This window comes from Bos indicus, chromosome X (genome assembly GCF_029378745.1).
Source record: "Bos indicus isolate NIAB-ARS_2022 breed Sahiwal x Tharparkar chromosome X, NIAB-ARS_B.indTharparkar_mat_pri_1.0, whole genome shotgun sequence".
Lineage (NCBI taxonomy): Eukaryota > Metazoa > Chordata > Mammalia > Artiodactyla > Bovidae > Bos > Bos indicus.
In genome coordinates, this window is record NC_091789.1 from 140,020,157 (window position 1) to 140,033,872 (window position 13,716).

Here is a 13,716-nt window from a genome sequence, read left to right on the forward strand (position 1 = left end):
TATTTCTCCCAGCAATCTTGATTCCAGCTTGTGTTTCTTCCAGTCCAGCGTTTCTCATGATGTACTCTGCATATAAGTTAAATAAGCAGGGTGATAATATACATCCTTGACGTACTCCTTTTCCTATTTGGAACCAGTCTGTTGTTCCATGTCCAGTTCTAACTGTTGCTTCCTGACCTACATACAGATTTCTCAAGAGGCAGGTCAGGTGCTCTGGTATTCCCATCTCTTTCAGAATTTTCCACAGTTTCTTGTGATCCACACAGTCAAAGGCTTTGGCATAGTCAATAAAGCAGAAATAGATGTTTTTCTGGAATTCTCTTGTTTTTTCCATGATCTAGCAGATGTTGGCAATTGGATCTCTGGTTCCTCTGCCTTTTCTAAAACCAGCTTGAACAGCAGGAAGTTCATGGTTCACGTATTGCTGAAGCCTGGCTTGGAGAATTTTGAGCATTACTTTACTAGCGTGTGAGATGAATGCAATTGTGTGGTAGTTTGAGCACAATAGTAGTAGTAGTAGTCCTGTGGCCACTGCTGAGTTTTCCAAATTTGCTGGCACATTGAGTACAGCACTTTCACAACATCATCTTTCAGGATTTGAAATAGCTCCACTGGAATTCCATCACCTCCACTAGCTTTGTTCATAGTGATGCTTTCTAAGGCCCACTTGACTTCACATTCCAGGATGTCTGGCTCTAGGTGAGTGATCATACCATTGTGATTGTCTGGGTCGTGAAGATCTTTTTTGTACAGTTCTTCTGTGTATTCTTGCCACTTCTTCTTAATATCTTCTGCTTCTGTTAGGTCCATACCATTTTTGTCCTTTATCGAGCCCATCTTTGCATGAAATGTCCCCTTGCTATCTCTAATTTTCTTGAAGAGATCTCTAGTCTTTCCCATTCTGTTGCTTTCCTCTATTTCTTTGCATTGATCGCTGAGGAAGGCTTTCTTATCTCTTCTTGCTCTTCTTTGGAACTCTGCATTTAGATGCTTAGAGAAGGCTAAGTGCTCAGTAAATCCATTTCTGTGTCTTCTGGGCACAAAGCTACACTATACTTCCCAGCCAGCCTGCTGGTTAGGTGGGGCCACATGACTGGTTTTGGCCAACAGAATGGGGGTAGACCGTCTCCAAACCTGTGCACAAAGCCTCCTGTGGGATCCTCGACTCCGTTTCCATCAGCCCATATAGAGGACACTGGGGCCCTGGCCAAAGATGGCACTTCAAGATGAATGGAACCTGGTCCCATGTGAAAGCACGTAGCAGACTCTCTCAAATGTGTGTTGGAAATGAAGGCAGGCAAAGAAATGAACTTCTACTGTGTTCAGCCACTCTGATTTTGGGATGGTTTGACACATAAAGTTAGCCCACCTTGATGAAGAGAGTAATATTCCAAGACCATTTCTTTTCCTAAAGTCTAGTACACATGATATTTTCCTCCTGTGTGAATCCACTGAAACAAGAAACAAAAACTTAGAAAGCTATCAGTGTGATTTGCATTTAGTTTCATATTTAGCAAAGCATTTTTTTTAATGTAGAAAATTGGAGCAGTGCATGCTGGGAGATCAAGAATGCATGGTTAAGGCATTCTTAGTCCTGAATTTAAGAGACATCTGAGTATCATGAGCTCAGATGCATTTGGCTGGATTAACCCAACTCTATGGAACCTGGTAAACCTGGGGTGATCAATAAAAAAGGAGTTCCTGAAAGAGAAAGAGAAAGCTAGAAAGAGAATTCTTGGTCTTGGACTGAAAGGATCCCACCAACATTCGCTGCCACCTTGGGAAGTCTGACCAGGCTAGACAGCTGCTTACGCATGTGTGCTGTGCGCTCTGCCTTTGATCTCTCTTCCTAAACAACACTGGACATATAGAAGGCTCAAGACACCCAGTCCTGAGGGCAGGGAAGTGGCTCTGTAGGTGAACAGTCTCTGTGGGGAGGAGGCCCTGAGCTGTGGCTGTCTGAGCTACATGCTGAATTGCCCAGAGCTCCTTTCACGCATTACAGCTTGCTGTCTACATTGATCAGATTAATCACAAATCGCCATCTCCACAGCTGAAGTTAATGTTTTTTAAAACATTCCAGGGATTGTGTAAGTCATATAGTGTTTCTTCATGGGATTTCTCATTTTCTGTGCAAATACACTTTGCCAGAATTGTTAGTATGCCTGTTTATGGTCAGGTTCCAGGAAACTTTATGATATTCTCCAAGACAAATTGAGAAGTTAAAACTTTTTTGCTGATGTTTTTACATTTAAATATTGCCAAACGAAAGAAATGAAGTGTTTTCTAAATACGGACAACAAGGTCTAGCCAGAAGAGATTTGTTTTTGCTTTCTCCTGTTTTTATCATACCTTCCAGCACGACAAGTCCATAGTACCCAACTAATTAAAATAAATTCTGGGCTCCCATCCATTTTTGACATACAGAGTCCAAGTCCTGCAGGCCCAGGGATGCCCCCCAAACATCTCACTTTCCTGGACGTGTAGGCATCTGAGAACCCAATCCAAAGTGCTCAAGCTATCAAGTGTATCCCAGTGTGTGTTGATGCATCTTCAAATTTCCCATGCCAGGAGTATAAAAAACTTGGAACTCTTCACTGCTTCTTCTATTCCTCTCACTTATTCTTAATCCAATGGAGAGTTGCTGGGAGGTTTTAAGGAGAGAGCTGACCTGACCTAATTTATTCTCAAGGAGAAATCTCTAAGACATGGACTAGAGGGGACAAAAGAAGAAGCTATGGGAAGCTCTTGGCAGGGGGGTGGTGGGGGTTCTGGTGAGAGAGGATGGTTATAGGGCTGGATGGTGGAAGGCAGGAGGGAGAGAAGGAGACGGACTTGACACATGGTCTGGAGTAGGACTTAGCACCTGACTGCACATAAGTGGGGAGGAAGAGCGAGTGGTCAGGAATGACATCCAGGTTTTCGACACTAATCATTCTGGACACTCCTGAAACAGGGGGAATGGATGAGAAGCAGGAAATGAGTTTTGGAGAGCTGACCAAGAGTTCAGTTTTGGATGTCCTAAGCTCAGTGAGACATCCCGATGGATAGGGCAGGAATTGACAAGGGATTAATCTCTAAAATATATAAACAGCTCATGTAGCTCAATATCAAGAATACAAACACCCCGATCAAAAAGTGGGTGGAAGATCTAAGTAGACACTTCTTCAAAGAAGACACTCAGATGGCTAAAAAGCACATGAAAAGATGGTCAGTATCACTAATTATGAGAGAAATGCAAATCAAAACTACAATGAAGTATCACCTCACACCAGTCAGAATGGCCATCATCAAAAAGCCTACAAACAATAAGAGAGGGTATGGAGAAGAGCGAACCCTACTACACTGTCAGTGGGAACATAAACTGGTACAGCCACTATGGAGAACAGTATCAGTTCAGTTCAGTCGCTCAGTCGTGTCCGACCCTTTGTGACCCCATGAATCACAGCATGCCAGGCCTCCCTACCCATCAGCAACTCTCAGAGTTCACTCAGACTCACGTCCATCGAGTCAGTGATGCCATCCAGGCATCTCATCCTCTGTCGACCCCTTCTCCTCCTGCCCCCAATCCCTCCTAGCATCAGAGTCTTCTCCAATGAGTCAACTCTTCACATGAGGTATGGAGGTTCCTTAAAAAACTAAAAATAGAGCTACCATATGATCCAGCAATCCCACTCCTGGGCATGTATCTGGAGAAAATTATAATTCAGAAAGATACACGCACCCCTGTGTTCATTGCAGCACTATTTACAATAGCCAAGACATGGAAACAACCTAAATGGCCACCAATATGGAAATGGATAAAGCAGATGTGGTACATATACACAGTGGAATATTATTCAGCTATAAAAATGAATGAAATAATGCCATCTGCCACAACATGGAGAGATTTGCAGATTGTTATACTGAGTGAAGTGTCAGAGACAGATAAACACCATATGGCATCACTTATATGTGGAGTCTAAAAAAGGGGGAGTGGTAAAAATAAACTTATATACAAAATAGCAATAGAGTCACAGATGTAGAAAATAAACTTGTGGCTACCAGGGGGTAAAGAGGGGGTAAGAGTTTTATAGTATCCAGCCTTACATTTAAGTCTTTAATCCATTTTGAGTTTATTTTTGTGTATGGTGTTAGGGGGTGTTCTTATTTCATTCGTTTACATGTATCTGTCCAGTTTTCCCAACCGTGTGTACTTTCTTTTTATTAATCTGTCTTTTGTTTCTTAAGTTATTTTTATTAGAAAAATTAACATTGTCTGTTTTCAGGTACACAATACTGATCTAGTACATCCCCAAGCCCCCGAGGAAGCCAGCTGTGCTTAACAACTCCCCCAGAGGAAACCCAGAAGACATGGCTGAGGAAGGCTTCTTATAGCACAAATTGTTTCCATGTCTTGGCTATTGTAAGTAGTGTTGCTATGAACTAGCATATATCTTTTAGAATTATATTTTTGTCCAGATACATGCCCAGGAGTGGGACTGCTGGATCATATGGCAACTCTATTTTTAGTTTTTTTGAGAAATCATTTGAAATTTCATGTGTGCGTCCCCAAGGCCTTTTGTGCTCCGTCTCAGAGGTCTGATGGCTTAGGAGAACTTGTGCACATGCTTGTTGGGGCCTGGAGCTTTCTCTGAAGATAAGCCCTAGACTCTGCCCATTTCCCTTCTGTGTCATGTCCTTGCTACCAACAGGCTGAAATGGGATTTCTGCTTTAAACCATGACCTTGGATCCCAATCTTGGCAGGACCTTTAAGAATATAAGGTGACTGAGGAATCTGAGCACATTGGGGGCTACCCATTATTAATCAGAGTGTGTGGGGTAATTCTTTGGAGAAAAGTTAATAAGTACATACACGGGCTTCTCCAGTGGCTTAGTGGTAAAGAATTTGCTTGTAACACAGGAGAGGTAGGAAACCCAGATTTGATCCCTGGGTTGGGAAGATCCCCTAGAGGAGGGCATGGAAACCCACTCCAGGATTCTTGCCTGGAGCATCCCATGGGCAGAGGAGCCTCGTGGGCTACAGTCCATGGGGTCGCAGAGTCAGACACAACTGAGCGAGCATGCAGGAGTTGATGGCGCTACACAAATGCACTGATGTGCTCAGGGCAACAGAACTTTCTGGTGCTTTTTACTCTTCCTGTAGCATCCTCAGCTCACACTGACTTTCTAGTTGCAAGTGCCTTCATTTGTCATCTGTTGCCCACTCCCCTTTCCACAGGCCCAAATTAAGAGGATCCAAGTTCCCAGGGGGACAATGAATGATCCTGCTGAATCCGATATTTCTCATAGCACATTTCAGAGTGTGTGCTCTTCCAAGCACAGAGGCGAGGCTTTGTGAGAACCACGTTACATGTTCACGAGCTTTCTCTGAGGTTCTTGGGCAGCATCTAAGGGCTGATGTGCCCACTCTGAAAGCTGTGAAGGCTGGATGGATGATGATGTGTTTGTGCACATAAACCTAAATAACAAAACTCATTTAAAAGGTAAATAGAGCATCGAACCATACTAAGTCTTTAAAGCCTATTTTAGGTGCATGGAGTCAACATCACACAAGAATTAACAATATCCATCTATTTTGTGATTACAGCAGTTGATGGCAAGTAAGTCAAATCCTCAGCTGACCTTGCCAGTCTCAGGAGGTTGTGTGCTGCTACCATGCATTCGTCACAGTGGCAGAATCTCCTATACGCAGAAGTGCTAACTTACACAAAGTGACAAGTCTCAATGTGTCATATCTGAAAATTAAAAAAGCTTATCTTTTAGGAGATAAAGTAGGTATTTGTACTCATTGTGCTTTCAGATGCCCCATTATAACCAAGATGGTTTTGCACAATCAAAATAATGTTACAGTGCTAGAAGCTTCAATAGCACATATACTAATACTTGAATAATACAGAGATTAGCATGGCCCCTGCACAAGGATGACACACAAATTTGGAGAAGTGTTCCATATTTCTTATAGTTTTGAGCATTAAAAATAATATTATGAATAGGATTCACAGAATATTTTTAAAGTTTACCAAAAAAAAAAAAAAAAAAAAAAAAACCTTAAGATTACCTTCAACTTGCAATTTTTTATTTGCATTCTTGACTGCTTTAGGTATTAAAAAATAGGACTCTGCATGTGCTTCTATAGTGTGAGTTATTTGGTAGGTTGCTCTTTCTGGTAGAATTTCCCACCATTTTAAAGTAAAGGTACACATATTTCAACCCTGAAATTAGGTGCACTCAATTTTAACAAATTATTTTTGAGTTTAAAAAAATATGTGGTAGAAATTTTGATATAGTTAATGCAATCAATTAGTTTCATTAGGAGAAGACAGACTATTTTCAAGAATGATTAGTTCATGAAAGTATCCATCTATGTTGATAAGAAGAAAATAAAATGACAAAATGCATGTTACAGTGCCCCCAAAGATGCTTGGAAAACTAGTAAGTTATAGCAGATGATGTATATATTCATGAAGCTTTAATTTCATGCAGTTATGCATTTCTCACAAATCACTTTGGTTATGTGATCTTCACACTGAGGGATGTGTTTAGATAAACCCACTGATGATTTCAGTTGTTAAACTACAATATTTTATAGCATTTACTCAGTGCATCCTGATTTCTTTGAGGTTTAAATGTTACCGTTTTTCCTGAAAACTAAAATGTCTCTCCTGGTATAAAGGACCTGTCAGCTCCTATTGTTAGAACTGAAACTGCCCTGAGATAGTCTTGAGTTTTAAGAACAGATTTTACTTTCACTGTCAGTTCAGTTCAGTCGCTCAGTCGTGTCCTACTCTTTGCGACCTCATGAATCACAGCACGCCAGGCCTCCCTGTCCATCACCAACTCCCAGAGTTCACTCAGACTCATGTCCAGCGAGTCAGTGATGCCATCCAGCCATCTCATCCTCTGTTGTCCCCTTCTCCTCCTGCCCCCAATCCCTCCCAGCATCAGGGTCTTTTCCAGTGAGTCAACACTTTGCATGAGGTGGCCAAAGTACTGGAGTTTCACCTTCAGCATCAGTCCTTTCAATGAACACCCAGGACTTATCTCCTTTAGGATGGACTGGTTGGATCTCCATGCAGTCCAAGGGACTCTCAAGAGTCTTCTCCAACATCACAGTTCAAAAGCATCAATTCTTCAGCGCTCAGCTTTCTTTATAGTCCAACTCTCACATCCATACATGACCACAGGAAAAACCACAGCCTTGACTAGACAGACCACTGTAGACTTCTCAAATTTAGTAACCTGTCCTTCATTATAAAAGATCACCATAACCAAGTCACCATCTTTTTTTTGGTTGGGTTGGCTTCACTCAGCTTGTAGGATCTTAATTCCCCCAGAAGGGATTGAACCCGCTCTCTCGACACTGAAAGCATGGAATCCTAACCACCAGAGAATTCGCTCCATACAGTCCTTTACTTTAAATGTGTTGTAGGGTTTTCACCTCCTCCAGTCGTGATGATATATATTGATCCATCTTGTTCTTTTCTGATAACCATGATGAGCAATGACTATATTTTTGCAGGCTAAAGCAAGACTAACCAGCCCCTCTAAGAATTAAGCCTGTTCTCAATAATGCTTTTCGGGGCAGGGTGGGGCGGGGTGGGGCGGGTAGCTGATATAGTGCGTCCGGATGTGCTCAGCCGTGTCCACTCTGCAACCCCATATAGACATTGATTCAATTCACAATAATGGAGGATTTTCGTGACTACGACTCAAGTATCCAAGTTATAATCACAATAATAATCATTCAGACCATAATATTCTCCACCATTACTGTACTCCAGCAATACAAAAATCCAGATACAGCAAAATGGCCACATCACTGGACAGTTTTCACTCTGTCATGGCGACTTACTGCAGAGTATAAATGTGATGTGGACTGGGCTAAATCCTATGCCTCTGCCAAATGAGTGTGGCACGAAAATACTATGTTAATGCCGCTGTGTGCTTCATTACTCAGATTAACAGAAGACATACTTGTGAAATTAAAGCATGAAAATAGACACTATTCAGAATCTAGACAACACACAAAAGTAACTGCATAACAAGAACACGGGATGGATTACGGTCCAAATATTGCCATGCTGTTACAAACGAGCTAAACCAGTGAGCTGTTTAGCAGAAAACAGTGACTCTGCACTCCAGAACCACTTAAGAGCTTTAAAAATGCTGATGCCCAATCCCCACACACAGAGAGAAAAATTTAATTGGCCCAGGGTGGAGTCCTGGGCATAGGATTTTTAGAAACTCCCTGACGCCTTTGGTGGACTGCCAGGATTGTGAAGCGCTGGGCCCTGAACAAAGAGGCCCCGGGGGAAAGGAGAGGCCTCAGACTGCTTTGAGCAAGATATTCCAGTAGGGGGCGCTCAGCTGATTCCATGTTTCTTAACAACCATCCGTGTCCCAAATGTTAACCTATTTTTGGAGAGGCCTTTCCAACATAGATGCTACTCTAATTATTTTCAAAGTTTTCAAAAAGTAATGGGAATTCCCTGATGGTCCAGTGGTTGTGACTCCACTGCAGGGGCAGAGGCTCAACCCCTGATTGGGGAACTAAGGTCTCCCAAACCCTATGCTGCTGCTGCTAAGTCGCTTCAGTCGTGTCCGACTCTGTGGGACCCCATAGACGGCAGCCCACCAGGCTTCCCCATCCCTGGGATTCTAGCGCAGCCAAATAATAATAACTACAATGATAATAAAATCTACAGTATCTTTAGCTTTCAGATTGAATATGGCAGATTAAATATATCCATTTATCTCTACTCTGTCCACAAAACCCCACTAAATGACAGTAAAGGAATAAAAAGAAAAGATATGTTCTTGTTGACAAAACAGGAGAGCAGGTAACAGCATCCAAGTGCGGACAAGGACTTTTAATGCTTCAGAACCCTGGAAAGCTCAGGAATTGTAAGCTATCTCTGAAGGTTGAGGAAAAATTGATATCAGAGTGGGCATCTACCCTGTCTGCTACAGTTTAAAACAAAATGAAGAAAGAGCTGTATAAGCATACTATGAGTTATAGAAGCAAACAGATTAAACTGCTAAGGATTGAAAATGGTTGTTTCTGGGAAGTGGGAACTGGGTTGGGAAAAAGCAATTCTTGGTTTTGCTCTTCTGAGAGCCCTGTGTCATTTGGCCTTTAAAATTAAATCCTGAAAGCAATTATCCTTCAATTAAAAAATAAATGTAAAAACAAAAACAAAAAAAGAAAATATTAAGCATACACAAAACTTAGATTTTTTTTTAAAAGCTGCTTTTGAAATGCGTTTGGGAGTAAAGGTATGCAAATACTGTAGATATGAATGTAAAATTGTAAAATCTTTCCAGGTGACAGGTGGGTAATATGGATCAAAACTTTCAATGTGTGGAACATTTAGTCCAGAATTTTCACTCTTGAATTTTGTCCAAGGAAGTAATTGGACAACCACTGCTTTGAGTATAAAATAAAAAATTGGAAACTCTCTTACATGCCCTACACCAGAATTTTGATTTGAACAAGTGATGGCTCCTCCATACAGTGAAATTATATGTAAATACTTTAAATGATGGGTTGCATACCTCCCAGACAGTCAAAAATTCTAAAAGCCTGAAAACAAAATTTTCTGGGCATGTGAAACCTCGAAATGTTAATATAATGCTGTTGAGTGTGCACTGGTACACTGTCTTTGGAGGACAAGCAAAAATTGGCATTACATAAATGAAAAGTTAGATATACACTTTGATCAGCAATCCTCATAGGGAGTCTAAACTGACTCCCATGAACTGTACGGTGCATGGAATTCTCCAGCCCAGAATATTGGAGTGGGTAGCTGTTCTATTCTCCAGGGGATCTTCCCAACCCAGGAATCGAACCTAGGTCTCCTGCATGGAAGAGGGATTCTTTACCAGCTGAGCTACCAGGGAAGCCTGAGACCTTCTATGGATTTTTACAAATATTACATCCTGGAGTGGGATGGGGGAGAAGAGAACGAACACACCTACCACATAAGTTTACACCTACCTACATAAGTTTATGAACAAAGAAAACGAACCTATATGAATAATGCAGCTATGAAAGTTGACTACCACTAAATCCAGTAGTAATAACTGTGGGTTAGAAAAGAAAATGGTGACTCACATGGTAAACAATTCACCTGCAATGCAGGAGACCTGGGTTCCATCTCTGGGTCGGGAAGAGTCCCTGGAGAAGGGAATGGAAACTCACTCCAGTATTCTGACCTGGAGAATTCCATGGACAGAGGAGTCTGGCAGGTTACAGTCCATAGGGTGGCTAACAGTCCCACAGGACTGAGTGACTGACACTACAGAAAACAAAGCACAGCCCAAAAGACAATTCCACCTGTGGCCGAAACGTGGGATCACCCAAAAAGAGTTCTCCTTTTCCCAGGTGGCTCTCTCTCTGAAGGTTGCTCAGTTGTGTCCGACCAGAAACTGTCTGGCTCCTCTGTCCATGGGATTCACCAGGCAAGACTACTGCAGTGGGTAGCCATTCTCTTTTCAGGAGAACCTTCCCCAGGAACTGAGCCTGGGTCTACCGCATTGAAAGCAGGCTCTCTAAGCCACCAGGGAAACTCTAATCAGCAGAAGGAAAAAAGAAAAAAGGCCATTGCCAGTATTACAAGGCCTGGGTTCCGGTCGTGGGTAGTGAAAAATCTGTCTGGTTTCTTTGCTCAGTTGTGTCTGATCGGCCATCCTGTCTTCACTTGGAAAAGCCCATTGTGGCTTTATGGATATTGGGTTTCCCTTGTATCTCAGCTGGAAAAGAATTCGCCTACAGTGCGGGAGACCTGCGTTCCATCCCTGGGTTAGGATGATCCCTGCAAAAGGGGGAGACTACTGGAAAATCCCATGGACAGAGGAGCCTGGTAGGCTGCACTCCATGGGGTCGCTAAGAGTCGGACATGACTGAGCGACGTCACTTTCACTTTTCACTTTCATGCATTGGAGGAGGAAATGGCAACCCACTCCAGTGTTCTTGCCTAGAGAATCCCAGAAATGGCAGGGCCTGGTGGGCTGCCGTCTATGGGGTCGCACAGAGTTGGACACGACTGAAGCGACTTAGCAGCAGCAGCAGCAACCCACTCCAGTATCATGGCCTGGAGCATTGCATGGACTGCATAGTGCACGCGGTCACAAAAAGTCAGACACGACTAAGCATCTTTCACCTTAAACTCACTGAAAATCAAACCCACAAACTGAAATGATACACAAAGCAAGCTTCAAGGGTCTAAAAAAACTGCCCGAAATCGTTTATTTTTCAACCTCTTCTTTTCTACACAAGAATATTGGTCTTGTTTAGTCTCACAAAACCTCCAAAAACTGTCTGGTAATGGAAGTATTATTCCTTTTTTGGCCCTACTTGACCTAGTCTCCACCTCAACACAAGAGACTATGTTCAAGCAGGAGCAAGAAATGGAGTATGGGTACTGCACTGTGCCTGGGCCATACGGATTAGAGGGAGCTTACTCCTAATACACTGAGGATGAGAAGCAAAAAAAAGGGTAAACTTCTGTGAAGAGGTTGTAGCAGATCTTTCAACGTAAAGGGACAAAGGCTCATTCTTTGAGAACTACATTTAAAAGAAATCTACGATAAACTGAAATAATAAATTGGATGTATTGTGCGCAGTGCATTCTGGTTATGCAAATAAATGCTGAGTCCCCGCCCCCAAGATTCGCCCCTTTCCCGGCCCAGGTCCCGCGAAGCTGGCTTCCAATCTGTTGTTCCCAGGCCCCTGACTCCATGTCTTCTCTTCAATGCTCTGCGTCTGATTTCTTTCTAATAAAGGCTTTTGTTGACGGCTTAAGAAACTGATATAGAAGCGCTGCATTTGACACGAAGAGGTTCACTATAATGTCACATGAAACAGAGTGCCCTGACTGCACAGGCCTGCCAAACTATTTGCGACCCCATGGACTGTCGCCCTCCAGGCTCCTCTGTCCATGGAATTCTCCAGGCAAGAATAATGTAGTGGGTAGCCATTCCCTTATCCAGGAGATTCTTCCCCAGGAGCAAACATCCATCTCCCACATTGAAAGCAGAGTCTTCACTTTCTAAGCCACCACGGTGACTCTAATCACTAATTAAAAAAAAAAACAAAAAAAACTGTCTACCAATATAGGAGGAGCCAGTTCCATCCCTGGGTCATAAAAATTAGGATTATGAAAATCTTACTAAAAATCAAGAACATGATTTCACGTGATAAATACACATCAAACTCTTAACTGCTGCAGGTGTAGAAAAACTGCCCAAAGCCCTCCACGTTTCAAATTCTATTCTTCCACACAACAATATTGGCCTTGTTTATCTCACAAAGCCTCCAAAAATTATCGGAAGCTTGCCTTATCCCTACTTGGGCCTACCTCACTGAATCCTCAGTGAGACAAAAGACTCAGTTAGAGTAGGACAAGAGTAAACATACCATAAAGAGCCTGTGAACATACTGATGAGGTGATGCTCACTCCTAACACAGTGAGGCTGAGGAGCATCAAGGGTAAGTCCAGGTCAAGAGTTTGCAGCAGATCTTTGTGCCTAAGAGGATGAAGGCTCATTCTTCAAAATACTACATTTAAAAAATTATGATAAATTGAAATAATAAATAGAAACTATATTTCATGCATTGCATTCTGGTTATGCAAATGAACGCTGATCCGTGCCGCTGAGATTTGCACCTTTCCCTGCCCCAGCTCCTGTGAAGCCCACTTCCAGCCCCTTGTTCCCAGGCCCCTGACTCCATGTCTTCTCCTCGATGTTCTGAGTCTGATTTGTGTCAAATAAAGGATGTTGTTGACAGCTTAAGAAAATGATGTAGGAGTGCTGCATTTGACACACAGAAGGTTCACTATAATGTCAAATGAAATAGAGTAACGTGTGTGCTCAGTCCTGCCCAGACAATTTGCGATCCCATGGACTGTAGCCCTCTAGGCTCCTCTTACCATGGAATTCTCCAGGCAAGCATACTGCAGTGTGTAGCCATTCCCTTCTCCAGGAGAAGCTTCCCCAGGATCGAATCTGGGTCTCCCGCTTTGTAAGCAGACTCTTTACTGTCTCAGCCATCAGAGTGACTCTAGTCACTATTTAACAAACAAACAAAAAACAAACCAACAACAACAACAAAAAAAAAACCCAAAAAAAGTGCCAAAATAGGAGGGCCCAGTTCCATCCCTGGGTCAAGAAAATTGTCCAGTTCATTTGCTCAGTTCTGTCCGACCAGCTTTCCTATCCGTCACTAACTCCTGGGGCATGCTCAAACAAATGTCCACCAAATTGGTGATGCTATCTAATGGTTTCCCCCAATGTCGTCCCTTTCTCTTCCCATCTTCAATCTTTCCCAGCACCAGAAAAATCTCCTGGAAAGCGCATTCATGATTATGAGAACCATACTGGCCAAAGACCAAGCAATTTTACTAACCAATCAACCTGACCTGCCCCCTGAGAAACCTGTATGCAGGTCAAGAAGCAACAGTTAGAACCGGACATTGAAACCCAGACTGGTTCCAAATTCGGAAAGGAGTACCTCAAGGCTGCATATTGTCACCCTTCTTATCTAAGTTGAATGCAGAGTACATCATGCGAAATGCCATGCTGGATGAAGCACAAGCTGGAATCAACAGTGAGGGGAGTAGCATCAATAACCTCAAATATGCAGATGACATAACCCTTATGGCAAAGCAAAGAACTAAAGACCCTGTTGATGAAAGTGAAAGAGGAGAGTG

At 42.6% G+C, this 13,716-nt stretch overlaps 1 protein-coding gene and 1 non-coding gene across 2 annotated transcripts in view; both read left to right on the plus strand.

The window, feature by feature from the left end:
* LOC139181612 (probable ATP-dependent RNA helicase DDX53) overlaps positions 1–13,716 on the plus strand; it is a 32,793-nt gene that overhangs the window by 2,495 nt on the left and 16,582 nt on the right. The window lies entirely within an intron of this gene.
* LOC139181759 (U6 spliceosomal RNA) lies at positions 5,854–5,961 on the plus strand. The gene has a single exon (XR_011565502.1). It is a non-coding gene; the product is annotated as a U6 spliceosomal RNA (small nuclear RNA).